Raw genomic sequence first — 21,444 nt, forward strand, 5'->3', positions numbered from 1 at the left:
CCCACCTTCTCTGTAGTTTGGAGAGAGGGTCTTGGGTAATCACCCTGTTCTAGGACTTATAATTGGGGAGGGGGACAGAGTCAGAGGTTTAGTGGAGAGAACACGCGCGCGCGCGCGCGCGCGCACACACACACACACACACACACAATTTGTGCAGGTCTGGTCTTAGTGCTTCCAGAATGACATAATGGAGCTGGAGATGATCCAGAGAAGGGCCACTCTATAATCAAGAGGATGGTGAGGGGAGGCTGCCATATGAAGATAGATTAAACAAATGCAGACTCTTTAGTCTAGAACGATGAAGGCTGGGAAGGGATGTGACCAGAGTGTATAAAATTATGGAGAGAGAGAGGGGGAGAGAGAGAGAGAGAGAGAGAGAGAGAGAGAGAGAGAGAGAGAGAGAGAATATGAACACAGCCTCATTCATCAGATCTGAGAATTCTAGAACCAACAGCCCCCTAAAAGCTACAAGGAGATTAAGCCAAAGCAAGTATGACTTTGCATCAGCACCCCAATTTAAATTTTTATTCAAGTGCTTTTATATCAAAGATCTCATTTTTTCATCATAGCAGACATGTAAGGGAGGAAGAAAAATTATCACTAACCCCATTTTATAAATGAGGAGACTGAGTCTCAAGTGAAATTTTCCTGTGGTTACTCAGCTCTTAGTGGGATAAGTGGAATTCAAACCTAAATCTGTTGGACTCCTGGATCAATGCTCTTCTTGCTACCGCAGCTGCCTCCATACCCCCATTTCTCCCCCCAGAAATCCAAACCAGATTAATTACAAAATTCTCCTGAAAACCAATGGAATGTAAGATAGTACTTGGTTCTTTCCAAATCTTTCTTTGCTAATCTACTGTGAGGCTTTGTTTCCTTATCCAGGAAATGGAACCAAAGGCCCTTACTCATTTTTACTTTCCAAAGGTTTTTGAAAAGTTCCTGAAGGTTAAAAAGGGAGACCTTTGTGAAGTACTCAGGCCCCTCAGGGGCCAGGTTGAATGCTGTGTCAGGTATTATTAGCAGCCCTACACTATAGATTTGGTTTTGAAATCTGTGATATATGTCCTACATAGAGACAAGATGCCCACTATTGTAGGGGGTGTGTGTCTTAAGAATGCTATGTGTTTGAATCAGAGTCTCCATAATCTCCACAAATGCAGAGAGAAATCCCAGATTTATACTCTTGCAATGATTGTTTTTTCAGTCATGTTTACTTATCTCTTCCTCTTCCCACTCTAAATATCTCATATTTAACATGGAGACCTCAGGCAACCAGCACTGATTTCTCAGGAGTACTTCATTATTATTTTGCTTCTGTAAAAGTAGCCTTGAGGAAAAGAGGTTTTTAAACAGGCTAGAAAAGATTGTTTAACACCTTATTTAGAGATGCTTGGCTCCCCTATAGCAGCCATACAGCTAGAGGTCCCCAAAGAAAGCAAATGGAATCTTGTTACTGTACCATGCTGGTTTCAATGGATAGAATGAAGCTGTTTCACTTTAGATAGTAAAACACTACCCATCAAATGACACAGAGGGCATATGTAGCTTGACCTTTAATACAAGCCACAAACTAGTGAGGTACCCTTAATGGGGGTGAGCTTTGCTTTTGCAACATCTGTATTCCTGTATCCTGTGTGAACACTGAATATTATTTTAAAAGTACTAGAGGAGCTAACTGTTTAATAGAACTGCATACTGTATATATTTTGTACTGTCTCTTGGGGTGCCTTATGGGACTTGGAACACAGCAGGCACTCAGTCAAGTTAAAAATGACTTTGAGACCAGTAGCAGTGATAATAGCAGCAGCTGCAGCGGCTCAGAGAGTAGTAGCAGCCGTCTCCCCAGAGATGGTGTGCTTGTTTGGATCTGGGAAAAGGGGAGGGACTAGAATGAAAACTAGGGGGAAAAACCCGTATTTTAATCTAAACCTCTTTTCCATCAAAAAAAAAAAAAGGTTTATTTGGGGACTGGGGTTGTGGCTCAGTGGTAGAGCACTTGCCTAGCATGTGTGAGGCACTGGGTTCAATTTTCAGCACCACATATAAATAAATAAAATAAAAGTCCATTGACAACTAAAAAAAATTATTTTAATTCAGAGTGAGCTGGGCAGTTAAAACATAGAAGACAATCTTTCCTGGGCTCCATTCTAATTTTCTTCATGTCAAAACACATGTGGATTTTATACATAAATAGGCTCATGATAAAAATTACCAATAGATACGTCATCTAGATAAAGGAATATGTCTTTCATGCAAGTGGGGACTACTATAAAACTGCTTGGTTAGCTTCTGATAAAAAGAGATTATTAAAATGGCTTAAAATAAATCCTTTTTATTGCAAGCTTAATCAAGCATACAGTGTTGTCTTAGGTCGCAAACTATTTTATAGCATAAGGAAACGTTTGCCAATGGGACTGCAGCCTACTTCTCTCTGTCTTCTTCAAGCCAATGATGAGGGCCCTCGCCAGAAGCCTTCAGACCACTATAAAAATGCCAGATGGTGCTCTGTCACTAAAACATTCACCCTGGGAATAGGCATAACACTCCATCACCTCCTTATTTTGACGATCAGTCTGACTAGTTTAACTACCATTGTACCTTCCAGATTTCAAATCTGGGAATGTGGGCTAGAGAGGATCATGTTTACAAGTATACACATATGTACCTGCACATGTGCATATTTAAAATAGTAGCCATACAAGTATTCACAAATGCACATTCATATACATATTTCAGCCTTTATCTTTACACCTGCTTCTCAGTTCCCAGACTTAGGTTGACCAAGAACAGACAGGAGCTTCAGAATAATAGAGCCTCTCAAAGAGTCCAGACATCCCTAATTGAGGTCAGAGTTGTACCTACCAAACTACCTTAGGTCAATGCTGAGTATTCAGTGCCTGCACCACACACGTCTGAATTTTCATTGAGGAAGAACATGGTAAGGTGTTATTTCACCATAAAGTTCGACTGGTTCCCATTTTCAGCTCATCATTTACTTTGGGTACCTGGAAAATAACCACATCAGAGAACAGCACTGGTACTTGTCTTTGCTTTGTTATTGTTTTCTATTTTGTGATCTGCTTTAGTTACCAAACACTGTGTTTTCCAATATCAATAAAAATATTTGACAATATGATGTTAAGTGAATACAACATACTTTAGTTACCACTCCACTGTTATTGGATATTTTAGAGGTCTCCAGTTTTCAACACTGTGAATAACACAATGAGCTAAATCTTTGTATCTTTTTCATCACAAGGTACTATACTACAGTGGAATTATTGATTCAAAAATTCCTAACACATATTACTAATTAAATTTTTATCAATATGTTACATTCAGATAAATTTTCATATATACACATATACATATACAGATCGACAGATACCTTCTTGAAGCCACCACCACCCAGATCAAGATATCAAAATTTTCCAACATTCCAAATGGCTCCTTTGAGCCCCTTTCCCAGTTTCCCTCCCAGAGGTTACCACTGTTTTGATATTTATCATAAAGCCCAGTATTTTTAAAGCTTTGAATCTGTGTTCCTAAATCATCCTCCAAAATATTTGTAGCAAAGCACATTTCCACTGCCAGCATGAGAAAGCATCTGGGTCCCACATCTTCTTTGTTTTCCTTTGAAAAGGAGATGTTTTAACACTGACGACATACCTAGTTACAGTCAGCAATACATAGAATCAGTCAAGAAGCCAGATTGGAGTTCAGCTGGACATAAAGCATCCAGTGAGAACCACAGATCCAAGAGCCAGAGACGGAGGATAGTCCCAGCAGGCGGAAAACACTGTGTCACAGTCCACAAATACCTTAGAATCCTCCAGCTGCTCGTATGTTTTCATTGTTGTATTCATTATTGCTCTTTGTTGCACGTATCCAAAGTCTTCTTTATATTTAGATTTCAAATTTCTGTAATGATCTCTTAGTTATGCCTGGTACAGAGTTGGCATTTACATGTGACATTTTTATTTACTACTTTTTTTCTGCTTACTGAAATAAAACTACAAAAGTATGTGATGCAGCATATTACTCCTTCCCCACAGTTCTACTCCCTAAAGATAACAAGTATACAGATTGGATTACATTTTTCCAGAACTTTTCTTCATACACATTTTTACCTTCATTTTGAGAATTAAATACTACTTTCAAAAATAAACTTTCAAAATAACAAAATAGCAATTTTTATTAAACATTGTAAGTTATATTTAAAGCTTTCAAATACAGCACATTAAAGTCCATCTTCAATTAATCAAACCAAATAGTAGTTCAGTCTTACACAGTGAAACTCCATCCAACTTATATTTTGATACCTATTTAGCTATTACAGAAAATATGAAACTAAACATTAAGAAATTATTGGAGATGAGGCTATGGCTCAGTGATAAAATGCTTGCCTAGCATGTGTGAGGTACTGGGTTTGGTTTTCAGCACCATGTACAAATAAATAAAGGTTCATTGACAACTAAATATAAAAAGGAAAAAATAAATTATTATTATTATCATTATTATCATTATCATTATCATTATTCTGCAGTACTGTGGATGGAACTCAAGTATTCATTCATGCTAGGCAAGTGCTCTACCACTGAGCTACATCCCCAGCCCCTAAAGAAATTATTTTTATTTCAAAATACATTGCTTATAAAAGTTAACACAACATTAAAATGATACAGGTATACACCTTTTACTAAATTCTTGATAGGAAATTCTGAAGAGCAAGTAATATGTTTCCTACTATAGAAATCAGGTAGTTTCTTTTTAAAGTTTAATCTTTTTTTTTTTACATAGAACTTTACATTTCCCTAATTTGAAGGCATAAAACAGCATTGGAGAATAGTAATGCATGAAACAATGAAGACACAAGTGACAGTGTGATATTAAAAAGCTAGATAATACTTTTTTAGAATTTTAGAATGTAACAAAATGTTAAGGTTAGAGTGAAATACAATAAACTATTTATTAAGGGAAAATATCATACAGAAAAAAAAAAACCACCATACTTTCTCATCAAGAAAAAGGGCAGGAGATGGGGGTGTGGCCTTAAGCCCACACCAACTAGGATGGGGAATCATTTGGGGTATCTCACAATTTAGATACCCTGGTTTACCTGCCAGAGATGGCAGTTGGTGGGGTTAGTAGAATAGGATTCAGTTAAGCTGTAACAGCCCTGTTTCCTTCCTCTAATTAATTACAGAGCTTAGTACATCCTTTCCCCTTATCCCCATCAAAAACATTCATTAAACACCTAATTAGATGTGGCATTGTTGCAGGCAGTAGTGTGTGTGTATCCAACTGCTTAGTTCAGGTTTGGACTGGGGAGGATTTCTGTGTTCACTAGTTTCTGGGAATCAATAGATTTGCTACCAGTTCAAACTGCTCCACAGAGCCTTTAAAAATGTTTACACTCTGTGACCCAGTAATTCTACTTCTGGGAATCTGTACTAAAGAAAGAGAAATCTAGACTAAGATTTATGTGCAATGTTATTTATAAGTAAAAAAAAATGGGGAAAAAAAACCCTGAAATGCCCCAAACTTGGGGAATGATTAACTAAATGTTACCACAACCATATGATGCATATGTTATATAGCTATTAAAATCATGTTTCGAAATATTGAAGAACATGGAAGTATACATGATAATGAGCAAAACAAAGTAGGCAAAATTGATCCCAATTTTGTTTAAAATTGCATAAACATACAGAGAAAAATGACTAGAAGAAAACTCAAACATATTTACTGTGGTTGTCTTTGAGTAGTGAAATTACAGGAGACTGCTTCACTTTTTATACTTTTCTACATTTATCAAATAGATTACAGAAAATATATTATGAAAATTAGCATTAACACCCCCTCAAATCTGTTTAATACATGAACTAAATAAGCAGGTGAATATTTCATAATTGCATTATATCCTTCCTACAGTGTGTGCCTAGGGTTGCTCAGGATGCACCTTTTTTAGTTTGGGGTCTCTCTCTCAGACAAATTTGTGAGCGTGCGTGCATGGGCACACACACACACACACACACATGCAGAGACATGGGTGCACACATACCCCTCCATTATCTGTCTTCCTTGCAAGTTTCAGACAATGTGTCAGGTCTCTCAAAGGAATTTGTACTTCTCAATTGTGTAAGTAAGGATCTTTGGTGTTAGCAGGTGGGCAAGAACTTTTTTTGGTCTGGCTCCGTCCATGCCCTTGAAATTACACCGGTAGAGGGCTGTCTACTCTGTGGATTGCCTGGAAGGAGCAGCTTTCTGGGAAACTGACTTGCCTGAGGAGATAAAAGGAACTATGCCACGGGGGAGTGGAGGAAGACATTTGGGGGCAGGACAGAATAGAGAAAGGGATAAAATCAACAACTGTGTTTATTAGACAGGATTCTTTGTTAAGGTTTTATTTTAGTATGTTTTGGTTTAAAAGAAATACTGCTGAACCAGTGCTATTAAAGGTGAAATGCACCTAAACCCATGCCTGCCTCCTAGCTTTGCTCAGGAACCCAGGTTCCCAAGGAAAGAGTTGTTCAGGAAAGGCTGTCATCCTTTATCAAACAGCCAGCAATTACAAAAGTAAAATACATGCATAGATTTCAAATAATACAGAATTGCATAAATTCCTTCCCTCCCCAATCTCACTCCAGAGGTAACCTCTATTAAAAATCTGAGATACTTCTTCCAAACTTTTCTACTTTCCCTCTACATTCTCAACAAGTATATGCACATAAACACAATTAAAAACGTAGTGAACAAAGATTTATACAAACTATAAATATTATTCTGTAACTTACTTTAAAAAACCTTACTGTTTCATGGACCTATTTTAAATGTTACTTTGCCTCACTTTGTATACATTCCATCATGGGAATGTTCCAGATTTATTTAACCAACCCCCCATGATTGGACATTTAATTTAGTTCCAGTTTTTCATAGTTACAAGCAATGTTGCAATAAATATCCCTGCACATATACCATAGAATCAATTTAAGGAAAAATCTTCCTTCCATCAGCTGTGCATTACCTAACCATTTGCAATTAGTTTCCCAGGCTCTGGAGAACAGTTTTTAATGGCTATGCCAAATGTTCTGTAGCATCCCGAATGGTCCAAGGCATCCTTTCCAATTAAGTTGCAGTCTACTACACATTGAATTTTAAATTACATTATGCTTTAAGGACAGGACTCTGTCTTATATTATTGATACAGTGTTATAATGTTCTATCTCAGTATTAATATTCTGGACTTTAATGAGCATCACCTGAGGAGAGTGGACAGCCAGAGGCTGCTGGTTCATATCATCAAGGGCAGCCCAACCCAGGGTAGCACAAACATGTGATTATCCTCCTCCATTTACATCCAACATCTCTGTACCACTTCTGGAAGGAAGGCCCAACTACAGGAAAAGCATTTTATTTGCCACCAAATGGTTTGGGGGAAACATGGGAGAGTGTGCCTATATTAACATCTAAATTGGTGAAGGAGACCAGGATGCTTTCAGTCCCTACATGCCCTTTCTTTGATATCATAATTGGAGATGACCTCCTTAGTCATTGCCTACCCCCTTCCCATCAAAACACATTGCTTTTTAGAACTCTCAGCTGCCAGTATTTATTTATGTTAGCATGACAGAAAGTGCTTAAGGCTTGGCATTAGAAGACCATTTTCTAACCCTAGGCCTTTGGCCGGATCAATGAATCTCTCTGAGCCTCCATTTTGACATCTATAAAATGGGGATTATTGTAATATCTTTGTCATAAGGTTGATGTAAAGATGAAGTCAAGAGGCTGGGGCTGTAGCTCAGTGGCAGAGTGCTTGCCTACCATGTGTGAGGCACCAGGTTTGATTCTTAGCACCACATAAAAATAAACAAATACAACAAAGGCACGCTGTTCATACACAAATACCAAAATTTTTTTTTAAAAAAGATGAAATCAAATAATATTGGGGAAAGTACATTGAATGCAAGGAAAAGTGCTCTGATTGTAAGATGTCATGATTATTTTTGAATTATTTCTTCCAGATAAACCAGTTTTATTCTGTTTCATTTAAATCAGGTTTCTGAAGACTACAATGTGATAGGAGTGCTTATTATTGTGAAAATGTCAGACAGTAGAACAGGTCAGTGGGAAAGCTCTTTAGAGATGGGGAAACCTTTCCAGGCTTTCAAATCCACATATGTAGGGGGTTGATAATATAACTAAGATAGAAGGTTGACCAGGGTCCCACAGGCAAAAATGTCAGAAAGGTCTGTTGCTCTTTGCTATCTCCAGGGAAAAGGATGATCAGCTGGAAGGGGGCGGGATAGCACAGTGTCTGTGGGCTGGCCTGAGGATCTGTCCTCCCTGGGGAGATGTGCTCTAGCAACTGTTTGGTGTATTTTTAAAGGTCAGAGAGGCTTTGGCTCTATAGGATGGAGTGGCTGTGACACCTGATTAATGTCTGTGCAGTACTTTCCAGAATGAAATTTAATCAGCAGAATGATTGCAGCAAGCAGCTGCCTGGAGGAAAATGATCCTGTTCTAATGGTGGCTTGTTTGATGTGTTGGCATTGTAGTAGGGCACGTACATTATTAGTCCAGCCCAAGGGGCCCCAACTAGGACACTGGATCAACTAGTAAGGAAATGCTGCAAACAGCAGCAGCCCCTCCATGGCTCTGCGTAGGGTCATCACTGTCAGATTGTCAGTTCCTCCCCACTCCAAGGACCTTTACTGTCAGCCTCCCTCCCACCCCCAGGGTCCTCCTTGTCAGCTCTTTTAACCCCCTCCTATCATTATCCTTTCCCTCAATCCCCACGGATCAATCACTCTTAGTGCTATCCCCCCAGGCCAGCTTCAAGGCTTTCACTGACAGCTCCCTCCCAACACACTCGCACATACAGGCATGCATATCTCCCTCCCTTCCCTGCTTAGGTGTTCTCAAGGCTTAAATGAAATGAAAAATGGCCTCTCCTCACAAAATGACGGGAGTCTCCTGGTCTAATTAACCCTTCTTGCCCTATTTTTTCCATTCAAAATACAGAGGTTATCATACTGACTTGCAGAAATTCTGTAGGCTGTATTATACTCCCTAACATATAGGAAATGCAGCAGAGAACTACGTGACTGATATGGTTCTTCCACTGGAGTAACATCAGTTTCTGGTCATGAAAACTGACTATGGTGAACTCCCTCACTAGGATCTGTGGTATGTTTTCCCTGTGGTAGAGATGGAATGGATGAACTGCTCATAATTTCTTGCTGGCCTTTGTTTCCCTAGTTTGAAAAATTTCCACTGAATCCCTCCAGAAGGTACCCCAGAATCACCACAGAGATCTGACTCAGGATCCAGTGAATATTTGCAGGGGTGGGGTGTGGCTCAGTGGTAGAGCACCTGCCCAGCATGCCTGAGGCCATGGGTTCAAACCCCAGCACCACAACAAATAAATTATTTAAAATAAGGTCAGTGCTTAGAACTATAAAGTCCAGTTTACAGTGGAAAGGGTAATCTTTTGGGATTAAAATGAATAGAGTTGTAACAACCTTCCCTAAATTGAAAGGACTGAGCAGTCTTTTGTTCTGATGATACTTCTGAAAAATACTTCAAGATTCCTAAGCTTTACCTGAGGTACAACCCCAGGGTCATATGTATGAAACAAATCTGGAATCCAGTAAAAACTGGACAAGTGTTCCTCACCATATTAAGTTGTGTTTGTGATGGGTGTAGGGATCTAGAGGTGGAATTGGATCTAAGGGGGTAGAGATTGTATTCAAAGCTAAGAAACACCATGGCTGGTATAGAACAAACCATCATTGAGCACTTGCTTTGTTCCAGGGTCTAGAAATGAGTCCAGATGCTGCTCTCAAAGAGTTCATAGTGAAGCGGAGGAGAAAGATTTATCAAAAGATAATTTTAGCACACAAAAAATAAATTCAATGACAAATATGTGTGCTGGCTACTGAGAGAAGACTGAGAAGAAGTTCCCAGGCAGGAGGGATAGGGGGAGTGGTACCTGCTTCAAGTGTTAACCCATTAAAGTACCAAGTTTACAATTCTGTGAATATTTCAATCAAATTGACACAGATGCATTAGAATAGATTGAAAATCATAATCTAGAGCTTACATATATTATTATATAACATGTACTATATGTATACATAATTATATGTATTATATGTATAGTATGATATATTGTATATATTCATTTACAAGTACTTCTATATTATATGTAGTATTTTATTATTATATAATTATATTCTATATTTAAATTTTCACAGGTGTTCTATGTCTGGGATGATGAGACAAAACAGGTTAAAATATTTAATTACACATTCATTCTATAGGATGTAATTCCCATGAGGTCAGTCAGGTATTTGCTTTATTTGTTGTTGCATATCTAAAGTCTAAAAGAGTACCATGAATATTGTGAGAGCTAAACAAATACTCATTGGATAAATAAATACATGCTTATTGTATTCCAAGCACTGTGCTAACCATTTGGGGTACATGGGGGAGAGGTGATAGAACTGGAAGAATCAAGGAGGATTTTTAGATGTCTTGCTGGAGCAACAGAGTGGACCATGGTGTCAATGCCTGATTATCAGATGCCTAAAGATGGGGAAGAGTAGAAATTTGGGGGTGGAAATCATCAAAGAGTTCTATTTGGAGCATGTTAAGTTCAAGATGTTTGTAGGTCATAGTTATGGAAAAGTCAAGCAGGCAGTTGGATTTGGGGGTCTGGACTTTAGAGAAAACATCTGGCCTACATATATAGATTTGGGAATCAACAACATAAGTAAAATATTTAAATATACAGGATTAGATGAGATTACCTAAGGAAAGTGGAGAAAAGATAGGAAAGAGGACCCATGGCCAAATCCTGAGGAACAGCATCATTTAGAGGTGAGGTAGAAGAGAGTGCAAATGAGACTGAGAAGGTAATGATGTATAAGGAGAACCTGGCATTGTAGAAGACAAGAGAGTGCCTCAAAAAAGAATGAATTGTCAACTAGATTGAATGGTCCTGAGAGGCCAAGTTACATAAGGACTATATAACATGTTCACCCAATTTGATAATGGAGCTAATTTGTGACCTTGACATGAGCAGTTTCAGTGGGAAGTGAAAAGCCTAATTTTAGTGGGGAAAAGAGTAAATGTAAATTGGGAGATGGAAATACATGTACAAAAATTTTCAACAAGGTTGACCATGAAGGAAAGCAGTGATATGGAATGGTAGGAATTATTCAGGGAGTAAGGAACACAGAGAGAGATGCCATCTCAAGCAGAAAACATGTCATCAAAGACACATAGGCCAAAAACTATTTGGAGGGTTTAGGAAACTATGGAAGTCTCAGTATTGGACTAGGGATGTAGCTGAGCCATAGAGCACTCATCTAGCATGCATAAAGCCCTGAGTTTGATCCCTAGCACCACAAAGAAAGAAAGAAAGAAAGAAAGAGAGAGAGAAAGAAAAGAGAGAAAGAAAATCTCAGTATTGGTAGAGCACAGAGATCAATATTGAAAAACAAAGCTGGAGAATAAGGATTATGCAGGGTTGTGTATGCCAAGGTAAGGCACTTGGACCACACCCTAAAAGCAACAGAAAGCCATTAAAGTTTTAAGAAAAGGAGTGGCATCTTTTAGAAAAATCAGTCTGGGAACCAGGTGAAGAATGAATTAAAGTAGGGGGCAAGAGGATAAGATACAAGTTTGGAGACTGTTGCAATTATCTAGATAAGAAATGAAGGTATTCTGGACTAGTTCAATGGTAGCAGGAATATAAATGAGAAAATATATAGGGACATCTTCAGGACTTGGTGTTGGATATAAGGGAAGAAGAGTGCTTCTCTCAGAATTCAGCATGAATAATTCTTTGAATGACAGTACTGCTCACTGATACCAGGAATATAAGGAGAGGAACAATTTTTGATGGTATAGAGCAATAATGAGTTAATTAATTTTAGGCTATTTGAAAGTTATCTTTTCATATATAATTTTTATTGAGATGTAACTTGTATACTGTGCCATTAAATTCATTTTAAAACTATACAAGTCAGTGGACTTTAGTAACAAAGTTGTGCAAATATCACCACTATTTAATTTCAGAATATTTTCTTTACCTGAAAAAAAAAATACCATAGCCGTTAGCAATCATTCCCCATTACCATCCCTACCCCACACACCCAGCTCCTGGCAACTACTAATTTATTTTCTGTTTCTATGAATTTGTCTACTATGAAAATTTCAACTAAATGGAATTCTACAATATGTGGCCTTTTATGTTTGACTTCTTTTCTCACTTCATCCATGCTGCATATGTCAGTACTTATTTCACTTTTTTAAGGGGGATACCAGGGATTGAACTCAGGGGCACTCAACCACTGAGCCACATCTCCAGCCCTATTTCATATTTTATTTAGAGACAGGGGCTCACTGAGTTGCTTAGCACCTCGTTTTTGCTGAGGCTGGCTTCGGACTCCCAATCCTCCTGCCTTGGCCTCCCAAGCTACTGGAATTACAGGTGTGTGCCACTGTGCCTGGCATTTATTTCATTGTAATAGCTGAATAATTGTTTGATGTATGGATATACCACATTGTGCTTATATATTCATCAGTTGGTGAACATTTAGGTTGCTTCCATTTTTCAGTTATTATGAATAATGCTGCCATGAATGAATATTTGTTTATGTTTTTGAGTAGACATACATTTTCAATTATCTTGAGTATATACACCTAGGAGTGGAATAGCTATGAAATACGATAACTTCATAATGGACATTTTGAGGAACTACCAAACTGTTTAGCAAAGTGGCTTTACCATTATACATTCGAATCAGACATATATGAGGATTCTAATTTCTCCACATCCTCTCTTATTATTATCTATCTTTCTTATATTCATCTGCGTGTGAAGTAGTCTTTTATTGTGGTATTAATTTGCATTTCCCTAGTGTGATGTTTAATTTTTATGTGTCAACTTAATTGGGCTAAGAATGCTCAGATATCTGGTAAAACATTATATCTGAGTATGTGCTTGTTAGAGTGTTTCTGGAAGAAATTAGGATTTGAATTAGTGGCGAGAGTAAAGAAGATCCACCCTTACTAGTATCAGGAACATCATTCATTGAGGGTCCAAATCAACAAAAATTTGAACACAGGGCCAACTTGCCGTCTTCCTGTGTGAAGGGACATCCATCTTCTCCTACCTGGGCATTGGCATTTCCTGTTTCTTAGACCTTTGGACTCCAGCTTTCAGATGGCAAATTTTGGGAATTCTCAGCCTGCATAGTCATGTGAGCCAATTTCATAGTCATTGCCTCAATAGATAGATAAGTAGATAAAGTCAAATATATGATTTTCAAAAATTGTTTCCCATCCTGTGGGACATAAGTGTTTTTTTTAACTGATGGTAGGTATCCTTTCAATTATAACAGTTTTTAAATTTGAGGAAATGCAAATTATGTATTTTTTCTTCTGTCACTTGAATTTTTGGTGTCATATCTAAAAATCCATTGCTTAATTCAAGGACCCAAATATTTATGCCTATGTTCTCTTCTAATAATTTTGTAGTTTTTTTAAAATTCTTATACTTATGTCTTTGTTCCATTTTGAGTTAATTTGGGTGGGGATCTAACTTCATTCTTTTGATGTAGATATCCATTTGTTGAAAACACCATTCTTGCCACACACACACTGAATGGTCTTGGCATACTTGTCAAAATCAGTTGATTGTAAATGTGAATTTAATTTCTGGTTTCCCAAATATATTCCATTGAACTATATATCTTTGCTTATATATCTGGTCTTATATTTGTTTTTATAGTAATCAAGTGTATAGGAATATAGTCTTGATTATTGTTTCTTTCTGGTAAATTTTGAAATTGGTGAAGTGTGAGGACTCCACCTTTGTTCTTTCTTAAGATTGTTTTTTTTTTTAAGAGAGAGAGAGGGAGAGAGAGAATTTAATATTTATTTTTTAGTTTTCAGTGGACACAACATCTTTATTTTATTTTTATGTGGTGCTGAGGATCGGACCCAGCGCCCCGCGCATGCCAGGCGAGCGCACTACCGCTTGAGCCACATCCCCAGCCCCTCAAGATTGTTTTGACAATTCTGGGTCCCTTGAATTTCCATATGAAGTTTAGGATTGGCATGCCATTTTTTTTTTTACTGTGGGCACCAGAGATTGAACTCAAGGATACTCAACCACTGAGGCACATCCCCAGCCCTATTTTTTATTTTATTTAGAGACAGGGTCTCACTGAGTTGCTTAGCCCCTCACCATTGCTGAGGCTGGCTTTGAACACATGATCCTCCTGCCTGAGCTGCTGGGATTATAGGCCAGTCTGGCATGTCAATTACTGAGACAAGGGCAGCTGCGATTTTGACAGGGTTTGCACTGAATCTATAGATCTGTTTGGGGAGTATTGCCATCTTAGTGATTTGTTTTCCAGTACATGAACATGGGATTACTTTCCATTTATTTAGGTCTTTATTTTCTTTCAATAATGTTATATGGTTGTCAGTGTACAAGTATTGCAATCCTTTTGTTAAATTTATTCCTAAATACTTAACTCTTTTTCAATACTATTATTAATGTAATTATTTTCTTAATTTCATTTTCAGAGGGTTCATTGCAAGTGCATAGGGATACAGTTGATTTCTGCCTATTTATTTTTTATCCTCTGACTATGCTGACCTCAATTATTAGATATAATAGTTGCTTTGTGGTTTCTATAGTATTTTCTACATCCAAGATCATGCTACTCATGGGAAGGGGAATGAGAGAGAGAGAGGAGAGCAAGAAGGAGAAGAAGGCAAGGTAGACATAATTAAGGCATGTTACATGCATGTATTTACAGTGAAATCCATTAATTGGTACAATTAATATGTTTAATATTTGTAATAATAGGAAGAAAGATATAAGAGTTTTAAAACAAAACAAAAAGATCATGCCACCCATAAAAGAGATAGTTTTGGGGTTTTTTTTTTAGTTGTAGTTGGACACAGTATCTTTATTTAATTTATGTGGTGCTAAGGATCAAACCCAGGGCCTTGCATGTGCTAGGCAAGCACTCTACTGCTGAGCCACAACCCCAGCCCCTAAAAGAGATAGTTTTACTTCTTTCATTCCAATATGTATATCTTTTATTTATTTTTCTTGCCTAATTACCCTGGCAAGGACATCCTGAATAGAAGTGATTAGAGTGGTCATCCTTGTCTTGTTCTTGATATTAAGGAGAAAGTTTGCAGTCTTTCACCATTAAATATGATGCTAAGTATGAGTTTTTTGTAGATGCCCTTTATCAGGTTAAGGGTTTATTGAGTGTATTTATCTCGAAATAATGTTGAGATTTGTCAAATGCTTGTTTTTCATCTATTCACATGATCATGTTATTTTTCCTTTATTCTGTTTATATGTTGTATTATACTGATTGGGTTTTGTATCTGAATCAACTTTGCATTTCCTGTGATAAATACCATTCAATGATGGGTTATAAACATTTTTATATATTATTGCTTTTGTTTGCTAGTATTTTGTTGGGTATTTTGGTGAACAAATTAAAATGCATATTGGTCTCTAGTTCTATTTTCATGACTTCTTTTATTTTAGTATCAGGGTAATAGTGGTCTCATAGAACAAATTTGGAAGTGTTTTTTCATCTTATAATTTTTCAAAGTGTTTGTAAAAAATTGGTATCCAGCCAAATGCAATTTCTTCTCAGCAGCTTATGGAATGTTCTCCAAAATAGAGCATATTTTAGGCCACTCTCAGCAAATACAAAAAATACAAAACATTGATATAATTCTTTGTATCTTATCTGATCATAATGGAATGAAATTAAAGATCAACAACAAAAATACCTACAGAAACTACATAAACACACAGATTGAACAATATACATTTTAAAATTTTTTTATTTGTTCTTTTTAGTTATACCTGACAATAGAATGTATTCTAATATATCATACATACAGGAGTATAACTTCCCATTTTTGTGGTTGTACGTGATGTGGAGTTACACTGGTCGTGTATTCATATATGAACATAGGAAAGTTATATCTGATTCATTCTACTGTCTTTCCTATTCCCATTCCCCCTTTGTTCCCTTCATTCCTCTTTGTATAATCCAGTGAACTTCTATTCTTCCCTCCCCTCAGCTTATTATGAGTTAGCATCTGTATATCAGGGAGAACATTTGGCCTTTGGTTTTTGGGGTTTGGCTTATTTCACTTAATATGAAAGTATCCATTTCCATTCATTTACTGGCAAATGCCATGATTTCTTTCTTCTTTATGGCTGAGTAATATTTCATTGTATATGTGTACCACATTTTCTTAATCCATTCATCTGTTGAAGGGCATCTAGGTTGGTTGGATAGCTTAGCTATTTGTATTGAGCTGCTATAAACATTGATGTGTCCATGTCCCTATAGTATGCTAGTTTGAAGTCTTTTGGGTATATGCCAAGGAGTGGGATAACTGGGTACAATGGTGGTTTCATTCCAGATTTTCTGAGGAATCTCCATACTGCTTTCCAGAGTGGTTGCACTAATTTGCAGTCCCACCAGCAACGTATGAGTGTACCTTTCCCCTACATCCCCGCCAACATTTATTGTTACTTGTATTCTTAATAATCGCCATTCTGAATGGAGTGAGATGAAATCTCAATGTAGTTTTGATTTACATTTCTCTAATTGCTAGAGATGTTGAACATTTTCTCATATTTGTTGATTAATTGTATATCATCTTCTGAGAAGTGTCTGTTCATTTTCTGTTGATTTGTTTATTTGTTTTTTTTTTTTTTTTTGGTGTTAAGTTTTTTGAGTTTGCTATATATCCTAGAGATTAGTGCTCTATCTGATGTGCATGTGGTAAAAATTTGCTCCCATTCTGTAGGCTCTTTCTTCACTTCACTGATTGTTTCTTTTGCTGAGAAGAAGCTTTTCAGTTTGAATCCATCCTATTTATTGATTCTTGATTTTATTCCTTGCTCTATAGAAGATCCAACATGATGGAGATTTGGGCCTACTTTTTCTTCTTTTTTTATTATTATCTTTTTTGGGGGGATGCTGGGGATTGAATCCAGGGCCTTGTGCATGCAAGGCAAGCACTCTACCAACTGAGCTATATCCCTAGCTCCTACTTTTTCTTCTATTAGGTGCAGGGTCTCTGATCTAATTCCTAGGTCCTTGATCAACTTTGAGTTGAGTTTTGTGCAGGTGAGAGATAGGGGTCTAATTTCATTTTGCTACATATGGATTTCCAGTTTTGCCAGCACCATTTGTTGAAGAGGCTATCTTTTCTCCAATGTATGTTTTATTGTGCTTTTGAACAATACACTTTTGAATGATGAACAGGTGATAGAAGAAATCAGGGAAGTAATCTAAAAATTCCTCCAATTAAACAAGAATAGTGATACAACATACCAGAACCTCTGAGACACTATGAAGGCATTTCTATGAGGAAGGTTTATAGCTCTGAGTACTTACGTAAAAAAAATAAAATAAACAACCTAATGATACATCTCATGGTCCTTGAAAAACAAGAACAAACCAATTCCAAAATAAGTAGAAGAAAATAATTAAGAACAAAGCCAAAGTCAATGAAATTGATAATAAAAAAACAATACAAAGGATAAATGAAATGGAAAGTAGGTTCTTTGAAAAGACAAACAAGATTGATAAGCCCTTAGCCAAACTAATAAAAAAGAGGGATAAGACCCAAATTAATAAAATTAGAGATGAAAAAGGAGAAATCAACATAGACATGATAGAAATCCAGAGGATCATTAGGGATTATTTTAAAAACTTTTACTCCAATAAATTGGAAAACCTAGAACAAATCAATATATTTCTAGACACATTTGACCTGCCAAAATTGAATCAAAAGGGCGCAGCAAACCTAAGACAGACCAATAACTGGCGATGAGATAGAAGCAGTAATAAAAAGTCTTCCAGTTGGGACTGGGCTTGTGGCTCAGTGGTAGAGCACTTGCCTAGCATGTGTGAGGCACTGGATTCAATTCTCAGCACCACATAAAACAAATAAAGGTCCATTGACAACTAAAAATATTTAAAAAGGTCTTCCAGTTAACCAAATTATATTTTTACATTGTATACATGTATGAATGTGTAACAAAAACTTACATCATTATATACAACTATAAGATACCAATAAAAAATGTGGAGGAAAAAAGAAAAAAAAAGATTTCCAACAAAGAAAAATCCAAATTATACCATGAAATAGAAAGGGATGGAACATTTCAACATGCATTCTATGAAGCCAGCATAACTCTCATACCAAAATAGATAAGGACATATCAAGGAAAGAAAATTATAAACCAATATCTCTGATGAACTTAGATGCAAAAATTCTTAATAAAATATGAGCAAACCATATTTAACAACATATAACATATTAAGAAGATTGTACATCATGACCATGTTAGTTTTATTCCAGGTATGCAGGGATGATTTAGCAAATGCAAATCAATAAATGCAATTCACCACATAAATGAAATTAAAGGTAAAAATCACAGTCATCTCAATAGGTATAGAGAAAGCTTTTGACAAAATTCGGCACTAATTCATGATAAAAATGCTGTAAAATTCAGGGATAGAAGGACCCTACTTCAACATCATAAAGGCTATAGATGAACCACCCAAACCCAACCTCATAGTAAATTGGGAAAAAACTGAAAGCATTTCCTTTAATTTCTGTGGCAAGGCAAGGATGTCCACTCTCAGCACTCCTATTCAGTATAGTAGTATAAATTTTACTCAGAGCAATTAGGCAAGAGAAGGAAATAAAAAGGATAAAAAGAGGAAAGGAAAAAGTTAATTTTCACTGTTTGCAGATGATATGATCCTATACTTAGAAGATTCAAAAAACTCCACCAGAAGACTGCTAGAGTTAATAAACAAATTCAGCAATGTAGCAGGTTACAAGATCAACATACAAAAGTCAGTAGCTTTCCTATACAATAATAATGAATTTTCTAAGAAAGAAATCAAGAAAACAATCCTACTCACTATAGCCTTTAAAAAAATCATAGGAATATACCTGACCAAGGAAGTGGAAGACCTCTACAGTGAAAACTATAGAACACTGAATAAAGTAATAGAAGAAGACACAAGAAAATAGAAAGACCTCTCATGTATATGGATAGTTAGAATTAATATTGTTAAAATGGCCATACTGCCAAATCAATATACAGATTCAATGCAATCCCCATCAGAATACCAATGACATTCTCTACAGAACTGGAAAAAATAGTTCTAAAATAAATTTGGAAGAATAAAAGACCCACAATATTCAAAACAATTCTAAGCCCTCCAAGAAAGCAATACAGAAGACATCACAATGCCTGACTTCAAATTATACTACAGAGCTATAGTAATAAAAACTGCTTGGTAGTGGCATAAAAATAGACACACAGACTAATAGTACAAAATAGAAGACACAGAGACAAACCTACACAGATACAGTCATCTGATCCTTGACAAAGATGCCAAAAATTCATTAGAGAAAAGATAGCCTTTTTAAGAAATGATGCTGGGAAAACTGGTTATCATATATAGAAAAGTGAAACTATATCCTCATCTCTCACCCTTTACAAAAGTCAACTCAAAATGGATCAAAAACAGGGCTCAGGTTGTAGCTCAGTGGTAGAGCGCTTGCTTCGCATGTGTGAGGCCCTGGGTTCAATCCTCAGCACCACATAAAAATAAATAAATAAAAATAAAGATATTGTGTCCATCTAAAAAAATGGATCAAAGACCTAGGAATTAGACCAGAAATGATGCGACTTCCAGAAGAATTTCACCTAAGGTTAACATAAGGTTAACACTCCAACATATAGGCACAGGCAACAACTTTCTTAATAGGACACCTAAAGCTCAGGAAATAATTCCAAGAATTAATAGATGAAATGGCATCAAATTACAAAGCTTCTGCACAGCAAAGGAAACAATTAAGCATGTGAAGAAAGAACCTAAAGAATGGGAGAAAATATTTTCTAGCTACTCCACTGAAAGAGAATTAATATCCAGGGTATATAAAGAACTCAACTATCATTTTTCTTCTTTTGAGCTTGTATCCAATATTTGACATATTGGATATTGTTTGCCTAATTTTATAGATTTTTCTGGTCCTTCTATCTCTGAATTTACTTTTTATTCCTACTGTTATTTCTTACCTACTATTCACTCCTATATTCTTTCCAATTTTGCTTTCATTTGAACTCTTCTCTCTCTCTTTTGTCTTGCTATCTTAACCCAGAGATTTTAGATTGCTTTTCTCTGATCTTGTTAAAAAATGATGATCGATTTTGTCTGATCTTTTTATTGTGATCACTGCATGATTTTTTAAAAAAATTAATGGTAAAGTGTTAAAAGACAATTTGTGCTGTAGAAAAAAAAAAGAACTCAAAAGCTAACACACTCACACACACAAAAAAATCCCACAAATAATCCAATTAATAAATGGGCAATTAATAAATGTACATACCAAACAGACACTTCTCAAAAGAAAAAATACAACAAATTCATGAAAAGAATCTTCAACATCATTAGCAATTAAGGAAGTGCAAATCAGAACTACACTGAGATTTCATCTCACTCCAGTTAGAATGGCAGCTATCAAGAAGACAAACAATAATAAATGCTAGAGAGGATGTGGAGAAAAAACTGTTGGTGGGATTGTAAATTATTACAACCACTATAGAAATCAATATGGAGGTTCCTCGAAAGACTAGGAATATAACCACCATATGACCCAGTTATACCACTCCTGGGTATTTATCTTAAAGAATTAATGTCTGTATACTACAGTGATATGTGCATATACATGTTTATAGCAGCACAGTACATAATAGCTGAATTATGGAACAAGTCCAGATGTTTGTCAGTGGATAAATGGATAAAGAAAATGTGGACTATGTATACAATGGAGTTCTATGCAGCTATAAAGAAAAATGAAATTATGTCATTTACAGGAAGTGAATGGAATTTGAAAACAAATGGAAAATAAGCCAAACTCAGAAAGTCAAGGCTGTATGTTTTCTCTCATATGTTGAGGCTGGAGAGGATAAAGAAAAAGAAAGGTAGGGGTGGATCTCATGAAAATGGAAGGGAGATTAGTAGAATAGAGGAAAGGAACTGGGGGAGGGAGGAGGGAAGGGAAAGGGGAAATACTGGGGGATGATATCACTGTTTGCTTTGGGTTTAGTTTGCTCTTTTTACTCTTGCTTTTTCTTTATTTAATTTCTTGCAATACTTAGGATTAAACTCAGGGCCAGTTTAGCACTGAACCAAAACCCCAGTGCTTTTTATGTTGAGGCAGGGTCTCAACAAATTGTCCAGACTAGTCTTCAATCTTTAATCCTTCTGCTTCAGCTTCTCCTTGGCATTACAGACAGGCATGTGCCACCATGCCCGGCTCCAGTTTTTTAAGGTT

The sequence above is a fragment of the Marmota monax genome, unplaced genomic scaffold (genome assembly GCF_021218885.2).
Source record: "Marmota monax isolate L192 unplaced genomic scaffold, Marmota_monax_Labrador192_F-V1.1 WCK01_AAM20220418_F8-fsc00155, whole genome shotgun sequence".
NCBI classification, from domain to species: Eukaryota; Metazoa; Chordata; class Mammalia; order Rodentia; family Sciuridae; genus Marmota; species Marmota monax.